General features: G+C 37.4%; 1 pseudogene; it reads left to right on the top strand.

The window, feature by feature from the left end:
* The first annotated feature begins 7,169 nt into the window (after window positions 1–7,169).
* Window positions 7,170–8,577, top strand: LOC125137912 (elongation factor 1-alpha 1-like; annotated as a pseudogene).
* Window positions 8,578–11,429: the final 2,852 nt, after the last annotated feature.

Here is an 11,429-nt window from a genome sequence, read left to right on the forward strand (position 1 = left end):
GGACCCACCTTGCTTTACAGTTGCTTTTATAGCTCTAGGCAGTGGACCTGAGTGGGGACCGGATTTCTTCTGCCACTGGCCCACTAATTTCTCCTGCCCTGGCCCCCAATGCTGTGCATAAGGGCTAGGTGTTGTTTGATCTCCGTATGAGGCATATTTGATCTTCTGTTTGGACTAGGGAAGGATAGCTTGTTTGCAAGGGTCACAGGTTATATAGAGGTCGGGTGAGGAATGGGCCACATTCATTTGCTAGTAGGAAGTGAGGTGCCCAGCTTGCTTAAGGTGGGGGAGGGGCATTACAATGAGATGTGGCCAGAGTCTTTTGGGTTTAATCTCCTTGGAGGGGACTTGAAGCCTGTAACAGTTTTCTTTCAAATACTGGAGATAAGAAATGAAAACCAAGAATATAAAAAAAAAGTGTAAGTATATATGTAACTGAGTCACTTTGCTAGAGAGCACAAATTGATAAAACATTGTAAATCAACTAAAATTTTTAAAATGTTAAAAGAAACTGGAGTTCACGTCCTGGCTCAGTGGTTAATGAATCTGACTAGGAACCGTGAGGTTGCAGGTTTGATCCCTGGCCTTGCTCAGTGGGTTAAGGATCAGGCGCTGCCGTGAGCTGTGGTGTAGGTTGCAGATGCGGCTTGCATCCCAAGTTGCTGTGGCTCTGGTGTAGGCCGGCAACCACAGCACCAATTCCCGATTCAACCCCTAGCCTGGGAACCTCCATGTGCCGCGGGAGCAACCCTAGAAAAGACAAAAAAAAAAAAGAAAAGAAACAAAAGCATCTCCACAAATTATCTAGTTCACCTCAAAATAAACAAACTTTGTAAATTATTTTGTGACATGACAAGCACTATCAATCTCATAAGATCTATAAACCCTATAATATATGAAATGGGATTAATTTAAGTCTACTTCCATCTAATTGTCTATCCACTTTATTTTTGACATAATATTCCTATTATCTAGTCATCAGATGTGTTAATTTACACAAGCAATATTTCTCTCAAAGATTCCATGAATGAACCCAAAGTTTTTGAAGGCGAAGACTTGTCGCATTTGGTTACTTCATAGTCAGGTAAAGAGAAATTGCCTATGTGGAAATTTAAGTTAAACATACAGCAAACTGTTATTTGCTTTGCAGAAAACAGTGGGAAGACATGTATTAAAACAAATACAATATTCCTTCAAAGATATTTTCCACATGCAAGTACTCTCATATGTATTTATAAGTTATAAAAGCTGTGACGGTGTCTATTGATTCTGTTACTGATGAACTGAAGGACTCGTTTAATAATGAAAGAATAGTTGGGGAATTTAGTATTTTCCTGAAGCAGAATTACACCTTTTCGTTGTTATTTCTGTTTGATTTTTCCCTTTGAGACATCATAGATCCAGGAAAAACATCAACTATATATAACAAACATTTTTGTAAGAAACAATCCAAAATGTGATGCATTCTGTTATTTATTTACTCGGTACCATTCTAGTTTTTATAAAATGTAATCTGCAGCCTATTAAATTGATTTCATAAACCAATAACATATATTTTTTTCATTAATAATCCTGAGGTCTGACTATGTCAGTGTGTTTAAGAGGCTTCCAACTAAGAGATGTGTCTACAGCCTTGAATTCCTCTTTGTAATCTGGATATTCATTTATTTATTCATTCCCCTTAGACATTACTGAATAGCTCGCCTTCTTTCTTCACCAAAAACCCAGTATCGGTATTATATATCAATTATACTATTACAGCAGGTAGATAGACAGTTATAAGCAGAGAAAAGAGGGCATAGGGCCAGATGGCAGGAAACCATGTGTCATGCCCATAGCAGGGTCTGATACGAATGGAGTAGACCCAGGTAGTTGTAGACGTCCTTGTTTTAAAGGGACCATATTTAAAGAAGAAAACTTAGGGGACATTGGGAGATCTCTGTAAGTAAATAAATTGCTCAAAAAGGCAGGTTTGCTTCATTAGTAGAGCCTTAAGAATTGCCTCAAGTCATTGGGTGGGGATGGGATTGGGCCTGCATTCTTATTCAGACCAAGGGCAAGAGTTTGAGGACCACACTTCTGCAGATTTGAATAGGTCTGACCAGATACTAAGGAGGAGGTACTACTCCTAGAAAGTAAGAGGTGGACTTTTCCAACCCCAACTCCTTTTGGATGATAAAACTGTAGCCCTTGGATCCTCAGGACAGAGCTTCCTTGCCTGCCCACTTGCATCTCTCACAAGTGTCCTATCCTAATAAATCTATTTCTTGCCTATCACTTTGTTTGTCTCTCGCTGAATTCCTTCTGCACAGAGACATGAAAAACCTGAACCTCAGTGAGTCCAGACACAGGGTGAGTAATTCCAATTTAAAACCTAGGGTTCAAGTCCCAACCTGGGTTTGAGTCCCGGCACATGGGTTCAAGTCCCAATCTGTGTTCTGGCTAGGTTCAGGTCATTAATACTGTCAGTTTCAGGTCCATGGGCAGACAAAGAAAAGCAAGAACCTCCAAACTGACAAAAAAAAAAAAACACACACACATTTTGGGGTGATAAATGGAGGCAGACAGAAAGTGGAAAAGGGCTGACTCTCCAGCATCCAAATGTAAGCTGTTGCTCATTATACCCCCATTACAATAAAATTATAATAAAATTAGCTGTGCAGAATAGAAGTACCCATCATGTAGGTCACCATGAGAGTTTGATCAAAGCTAAATAAGGACAAAAATCCCTCCTCCCTTTGGGAAGGTGGAGCTGGAATGAAAATTAAGGAATATAACCCCTAGACTTCTTCCTGGTGAATATTCCACCCATGCAATTGATTTCTCCTTAAAACCAGCTTGCCAGAGAAACTCAAGGCAGCTGCTAGCCTCTCTGTCCGCCTCTCTTTAAAAGGTGTATTTCTCACTTCAATAAATCCTCACTTTTCTTTCTCACTTTCTGTCCTGTTTTCTGAATTCCTTCTGCATTGAGACAAGAATCTTCACTTCAGGAACAGTATCTCAGTAAATCTAGTGGGGGGAGGAAAATAGTTAAAACTTTGAAAATATAAGTTGAAATAACCCAGGTTATTTTCTTCATTAGGGGAAAGTGAGAAAAAGTGTAAAAATACTCCAGTATATTTTATTGTGTAGAAAGAGACACAGAGCTTGAATTTTCTCTTCTGGAGTAAAGCAAGCTAGAATATAGTCTGTGTTGGGAAAGAGACTGTAGGGCACCTCATTTTTCTTGAGTCATGGACTCAGAAACTTCCGTAGGGCCTCAGGGCGGAAGAAGGGTCCATTAAGTCATCTCTCTGTTTTGTTTCCTTAGCTGAACCCTGAGGTGTTTGGTTTGATATTAACAAAACATTGACATTTATCATTTGCTTAAAATTTTCAATTTGTTTAATTAGCATTTAGCACAATGGTATGTATATAGAGGAATTCCTGTTGTGGTTTAGTGGGGTAAGAACCCCACTAGTATCAATGAAGATGTCGGTTCAATCCCTGGCCTCCCTCAGTAGGTTAAGGATCAATCCAGCATTGGTGCAAGCTGCAGTGTAGGTTACAGGTATACTTTCTCAAGAATTCTTTCTCATAAGAATTTAATTGTTTTAAAATGCACCACATAATATAGATTTCATCATTTTTAACTCATATGAAACCATCCGTCTAATTTGAATGATACGTATTGATTATCAGTGTGGTTGAATCATTGTAGAAGCCAAAAAAGGCTAACAAACAGTGAATGTTCTTTGCTAACAATATATTTGTTTTTATTTTCCTTTAGTATAGACAAGTAAACTTGTCATTATATTAATATTCTGTTATAAAATACAGGAAATACCCTAGTTTCCTTATTGGAGATATCAGAGAAGCATAGCGTGATTTTGTAGTATTACTCATTTTTATTTTGTTCATTTTAACACTGTTTTTATTCACTTTTATCTGTTGCAGAAATGGAATTTACATATTGCATAGGCTGAAATAAAATTAGAGGTGATATTTTTATTTTGTTCTCAAATCAAAATATTCATGTTGCTATCTTTTGGAGTTCCCATTGTGGCTCAGTAGGTTATGATTCCAGCTAGTATCCATGAGGATGTGGGTTCAGTCCCTGGCCTCACTACTCAGTGGGTTAAGGATTGAATGTTGCCATGTGCAACATGGTATATAGGCTTGGATCCTGCATTACTGTGGCTGTGTTGTAGGCTGGCAGCCATACCTCGGATTCAAACCCTAGCCTGGAAACTGCCATATGCCTCAGGTGTGGCCCTAAAAAGCAAAAAAAAAATCATGTTGCTATATTTTTATAAACATTTTATAAAATTATTTTCTTTGCTAGGTACTGATACAGTCCAAGAATAAAATAGGAAAGGAGGCAATGCAAAAACTTAGTGGTGTTATTATTTCTCCCATCATTTCAATTCCTAAATTCAATTACCAAAACAAATGAATCCATGTAAATTTCTAAAATAATGAAACATGGCTTCCTCTCAGTATCACAATTGACTATTATAAAACTATTAAAATACAAGAATATATAGATAGCCATGTGCTTGGAACTTGTTTTATAACTGGACACTCTTCTTAATTAAGGTTTGAAAAATGTACCCATTGTTATACTTGCTGTTTCTTTTAAGCACCTGGACATATCTGTCTTTATATTCCACAACTGCTTTGATACTCAATTTCTTTCTTCTTTCTACATTTCCAATGAACACAGATGCTATTTTGTTTGATTCTATTTTGCTGAAGCTTTTAGCACAGGAACAAACTTATAGCGGGCAAGAGGGTATGAATCATTCTAACCACTCATTGATTTCTCATTGTGGATCCATGTAACAGAATTATTACTGTTAGAGGCATGCTGGAATCTTTTATATATCTATCTAAAATAAATTCAATGTATTTTTAAAAATCTGTACATCTTAGAATATTGGAGTATTTAAATGACCGAATATGCAGTTTTTAATAAGTAATAGCAACTGCATGATACACAAGTATTTGAAGATTAAATGAAGGAATAAATGAATGCCTGAAAGCAGTATCACTATGTGTTTCTTATTGCTGTTGTAACAAGTTTCCACAAACTGAATGGTTTAAAATAATACAAATTAATTATCTTATGTTTGAGAAAGTCAGAATTCATAAGTGAGTCATATTGAATTAAAATCAAGATATTGACACATCTAAATTTTTTCTAGAGTCTGTGTGGGACAGTTTGTTTCTTTGTATCTTGCAGCATCTAGAGGCTGCCTGTATTCCGCGATGCGTGGTTCCACTCCTCTGTCTTCAGTGTTACCAAAGTCAGTCTTTCTCACGCTGCCATTTTTCCAGTTCTCTTTCTCATCTCACTGGGATAATATAATTTCTTTATTTTAAAGTCAGTTGAGGAATTCTCCTGTGGCTCGTTGGGCTAAGGACCCAGCATTGTTTCTGCAGCAACTCTGGTCACTGCTCTGGTACAGGTTCAATCCCAAACTCAGGGACTTTGTCATGCTGTGGGTGTGGCTAAAAAAATTAAGTTAGTTGACTAGCACCTGAATTCCATTTACAACAACTTTAATTTCTTCCTTTGCCATGTAACCTATTTACGAATTCCAGGAATTAGGACATGGAAATCTTTGGGAGAGTCATTATTTTGCCCACTATACTCTGATACTATGTAATTAACTTAAAAGGGAGATAGCTCTGGTAAGGAAGGCTTTTGTAGATTAAAAATTTTAGACTATATTTAAAATGGAAACAAAGAATTTTAGCAAGAGAAACATCAATTCAATTTGTTCTTTTAAAATATTGCTTGTTTGCACTGTGCAATTAATAGAAGGAGTTTAGTGGCTTTTCTGATAAATTTCATGAAACACGTGAGTAAAAGAAGAAGTAATAGAGCACAGATCCTAAGGTATTTAAATAAAACTTTGGACTTCCACTTAAGTAGCTTAGTAACCTTCGAAAATTCTGTATAAGTTCCCTAAAATGTAAATTGAGGATAACAGGAGTAGCAGATTCTTAGTTTTTGTTTTTATCTTGTTTTCTAATAAAGCTAAGACATTTCATACAAAGGAACTAAAGTGTTAGTACATGAATCCTTTAATAAATATTAGTTTACTAATAATTGTTTTAGAAATAGAACTTATTGAATGGCTGAATATGGTTTTAAAACAAATATTGATAATGGCTTCCAAGTTTGTGAAAATTAAAGCTTTTTTTAATGGTAGAGACTGGAATTGGAGCATATGTTTTTCAGGTAATCCAAGCATAAGCATTCACTTCTTTATCTGATGAACACACATTTCTTGAGGGAAATCCAACATTTCTATGTTGAGGAATGGTTCTCATGTAACCATTATTGCTCAAATGTGGGTTTGGAATTGGAGAAACAATATGTTTACTTATGGAGTTCCTGTTGTGGCTCAGAGGTAACGAACCCGACTAGTATCCACAAGGACATGGGTCAGTGGGTTAAGGATCTAGTGTTGCCATTATCTCTGTTGTAAGGCCACAGACATGGCTCAAATCCCATGTTGTTGTGGCTGTGGCTGTGCCTAGGCCACCAGCTGTAGCTCCAATTCAGCCCCTAGCCTGGGAACTTCCATATGCCACAGGTGCAGCCCTAAAGAGCCAAAAAAAAAAAAAATTTGGCTTATGCCAATTCTGTCTTTTCTTCATAGAGAAGATACTATTGTTTGTAATATGTACCATTATTTTTGTACCACTGAGAAAAAATAATAAAGGTTGCCAATAGATATCTGATATGCAATCAATCTAAAAATGAATTACCTTTTTGATATTAAAAATAGGAAAGAAATTTACAGCTCAAAATCAATATAATAGAGTTAACTACATTTGACAACTTGTGGGGAGATTAAATCATCTAGGTAAGCAGTACAGAGTGAAAAATGAAGGTCCTAAAGAAATAAGACATGTAAGAGAAAAGGTTGAGGAATGAATAAATAGAAGTTATGGGTATAGTCAGTTCCTCTTTGAAGCTTAACTGTCAATGGGACAGAGCTGGGAGGGAATATGGTATGTGGTGAATCTTCCTTTCCTTTCTTTTTCTCAACATGGGAGCAATTAGCACATGTTTGAATATTGCAGATTGATTAAAAGGACTATGGGGCTTTTTCACAATGGATTTGCTACCATAACACAGGTGCCATGAAAACCACTAAGATATCTAAGGCAAAATGGGAAAGGAAAAGCCCCATACCAACATTGTGGTCATTGGACATATTGACTCAGTTAAGTCCACTACCATCTGAACTGCAAATGTGTGTCAACAAAAGAACTATTAAAAAATTTGAGAGGGAGCCTGCTGAGATGGGAAAGAGCTCATTCAAGTATGCCTGGGTCTTGGACTAACTGAAAGCTTAAAGTGAGCTTGGTATCATTCCTAGATATCTCCCTGTGGAAATTTGAGACCAGCAAGTATTATGTGACCATCATTAATGCCCCAGGACACAGAAACTTTTTCAAAATCATGATTATAGGCACATCTCAGGCTGACTGATCCCTGTCCTGATTGTGCTGGTGGTATTGGTGAATTTGAAGCAGGTATCTCCAAGAATGGGAAGACTTGTGAGCACACCCCTCTGGCTTACCCACTCATGTGAAAAGATCAATTTTTGGTGTTAACAAGATGGATCCCCTAAGCTACCCTGCAGCCAGAGAGATATGAGGACGTTTTTAAGAAAGTCAAAACATAATTAAGAAAATTGGCTACAACTCCAACACAGTAATATTTGTGCCAGTTTATAGTTGAAATGTTTATAAATGCTGGAGCCAAGTGTTATGTTTTGGGTCAAGGAATAAATAGTCACCCGCTAAGATGATAATGTCTGCGGAAGTATGCTGCATGCAAGGCTGGAGTGCATGCTGCCACAAACTTAGCTAATTGACAAGATTTTGTGTCTGCTCTTCTAGGACATCTGTAAAATTGGTGGTATCAGTGGCCATCCATGTGAGCTGAGTGGAGACTGGTGTTCTCAAACCCAGCATGATAGTCACCTTTGCTCTAATCAAAGTTATAACTGAAGTAGTCTGTTGAAATGCACCATGAATCTGTGAGTAAAACTCTTCCTGGAGGCAACATGGCATCAATGTCCAGAAAGTGTCTGTCAAAGATGTCCATTGTGGCAGTGTTCCTTGTGAAACCAAAAAGGACCCACCAACGGAAACGGCTGGCTTCATAGCTCAGGTGATTGTCCTGAACAATGATCCAGGACAAATCGGTGCTGGATATTTATCTATGCTGGATTTTTACAACAGTTAAATTGCTTGCAAGTTCGCTGAGCTGAATGAGGAGATTGATTATTGTTCTGTGAAAAAGCTGAAAGATGAACTCTGAATTCTTGAAATCTGGTGATTCTGCCACCATTGATATGGTCCTTGGTAAGCCCATGTGCATGGAGGGCTTCTTTGACCATCCTCCTCTGGGCATTGTATTGCTTGTGACATGAGACATGGTTAATGTGGGTGGCATCAAAGCAGAGGACAAGAAGGCAGCTGGAACTGATAAGGTCAGCAAGTCTTCTCAGAAGGCAAAATAAATATTATCCCCAATACCTGCCCCTCTGGTCTTAATCAGTAGTAGAAGGATGGTCTTATAACTCTTCATCTTAGTTGGCCATTTAAGTTTAGTAGTAAAAGATTGGTTAATGATAACAATGCATCATAAAATCTTCAGAAGGAAAGGAGAATATCTTGTGGACCATGTTTGTGTGGGGGTGGGAGCAATAATTTTAGGTTATTGGTTTTTAAAATTGATACACTTTAATAGAAAAAAATGGAGCCAAAGTCTGTCACAGAATTTTGAGACTCATTAAAACAAATATTAATGAAGAAACTGTGTCTTCTTTTGTTCCATATTGTAAACTCCTACAGTCTTACTTAGTTAAAAGACTTCAATACGTGTTTCTGAAAACTTATTTCTGGTGTTCCATCTGCTGTATCTTCAGAATTTGGTAATTCTGAGTTTTTTTTCTGCATAAAGATTTCATTTTTTTACCTTGTCCAAGAGGGAGGAGTCACCTGTTTAAGTCTCTTGGTATGTCATAGGTTAGGACAGATAAGCAGAGGATAGCTTTGTTTATATGTAAGCTGACTTATAAGAAGGCCAAATTGTGTAATATTAAAGTTTATGTGGTTCATTTACATTTCCGTATAAGTATGTCAACATAGAGTAAACCTGTTAGTATAATGCTAAGTTTTAATATTCCAATTATTGGAATGTACATTCTCACATTTGAGAATATTGAAGTAGTTTAAAAAAACTTACATGGTGTCACTTAAATGGTTTTGAGCATTGTCCTTCTAGATTCTAGAAAAAGAAAATACACTGGAAGTTGAAAAAAAAAAGGACTAGGGGAGAAGAAAATGTGAATTACATAAAAGAATGGAGAATAATAAACAATATCCCATAGAAGGCCAGAGAGAAGAGGATGGTAGAGGCAATTCTGCCACTAACAAGAGGGAAAGAAAGAGTACCTGAAGAGACGAAGAAAAGAGACTGAAGCAGGAGGATGGGGGGTTCCATCGAATGGCTCGAAATGAGTCAGCGAAAGATGTGGCAAGGTCATCCTCAGAGAATGGTGGGGCAGAGATAAGGTTGAGGGGTTCTGTTAAACTATATGAAAATCATTGTAGCAAAGAATGAATGAATGAATTCAGTGAGACAAATGTACTATCATGGACAAGTGGAAACTGGAAATGTTGAATTTGGTGATAAATGACACTTACCTCGTAATATCATTGTGAAGATTAACTGTTTGGCCTGGCATATAGTAAGTGCAGGTATTATTAATATTATCATGTAATAAATTCCAGATTATAAAATATTCTTCAGTGGCCTTAAGCTACTTTAATGCAAAGAAGAGCTGAGTTTATTTTGGAAAAAAATTACCTAAGAAGGAAGATGATTCTGGATATTAGAATTCAAGCAATGCAAAGAGAAAAGCAGAGGTGAGAGTATAAGTATCACTTTGTCTACGATGATGAACATGAACATACTTAGGCTAGTACAGGCATTGGTTGGACAGGTGAATTGTAAGTGATGTGCTAAAATCGTAATAAACCATAGACTCCACAGGAGGCCAGTGGGCGGAAATGCTAAAGTTACAAATACAGTTTGATTACAGGAGCGTCAAAGTGGTAGAGTTTAATAAGAAGTTGGAGGAATAATAGCCATTTGGCAGAAACATGGGTACTGTGAGAATTTAGCAATGTCTAATAGCTCATTTGAATTTTGATACCCAGGAGAAAGAGGAAGAGGGGTTAAATGGAGCACTTCATATCTAACCATAGATAGCTTCATATCATGTTCATTCCTTTAGGCAACAAACAAATAAACACTTTTAGTCAATTTGCTGACCAACGAACTAGTCCTAGGAATGGAGTGAAGGACAGAAATGGCACATCTTTTTTTCTTCAGTCATCTGCCACATTAGTGAGAAAAAGAGGCTGGAAGAATGGCCATATCAGCCACGAAGGAGACATGCCCTTTTTGCGGGGGATGGGGGGGGTCTTTTATAGGGCCACACTTGTGGTATATGGAAGTTCCCAGGCTAGGGGTCAAATTGGAGATGCAGCTCCTGGCCTACACCACAGCCATAGCAATGTCTGCAATCTACACCACAGCTCCTGGCAAAGCTGGACCCTTAACCCACTGCGCAAGGCCAAAGATTGAACCCACATCATCACGGATACCACTGAGCCACAACAGAAACTCCCAACATGCAGTATTTTTTTAGGCCACAAAAAGTCATATCATAAGTCCCTTTGAGACTTACAGGGTGCAGTAGATGTCAGCCAAGCACAGACCTCAGGAATAATGTCTTAGGGATTGGAAACACCTAGGCAATGGCCATGAACAGAACAGAATGCAGTATGTTTATAAAATTAAAAGATATTTTGACCAGAGTGTTGACAGGGAAAGGAATGAGTGTTTAAAGATGAGGCTGTTGATGTAGGCAGGGGTGAAATGGCATTAAGTGTTTCAGGTTTGGTAAGAACTTTGGCTTTTAAACTAAAACCAATAAGAAGTATATTACACATGGAAGATATATGATGAAGTTTCCCATAAAAAATGTATGTCACACCTGCTGCGTTGCAGAGTACCCTGTGTGCAGGTGACACAAACACTACAGAAGTATAATCAAGAAGTTGTGGAGAGCAAGAAAAGAGGATAAAGTGTGCGTGCATATTTATGTGTGTGGTGTGAATATACATATACACCTACACATGGGAAATAATTCTGTCTCTGTATTTCTCTTTCTCTTTCTGTCTCCCTTGTTTCTTTCTCCCAAACACAATATAGGCAATAACATGGTAATGAATTGGAGGTCAGAGAATGGATTAAAATGGAAACAAATTACATATTGCAGACATAACATGTAACTGGAAGCACAACAATATATACATTTACCCATAGTAAGTAGAATAAAACTAAA

The sequence above is a fragment of the Phacochoerus africanus genome, chromosome 10 (genome assembly GCF_016906955.1).
Source record: "Phacochoerus africanus isolate WHEZ1 chromosome 10, ROS_Pafr_v1, whole genome shotgun sequence".
Classification (NCBI taxonomy): Eukaryota; Metazoa; Chordata; class Mammalia; order Artiodactyla; family Suidae; genus Phacochoerus; species Phacochoerus africanus.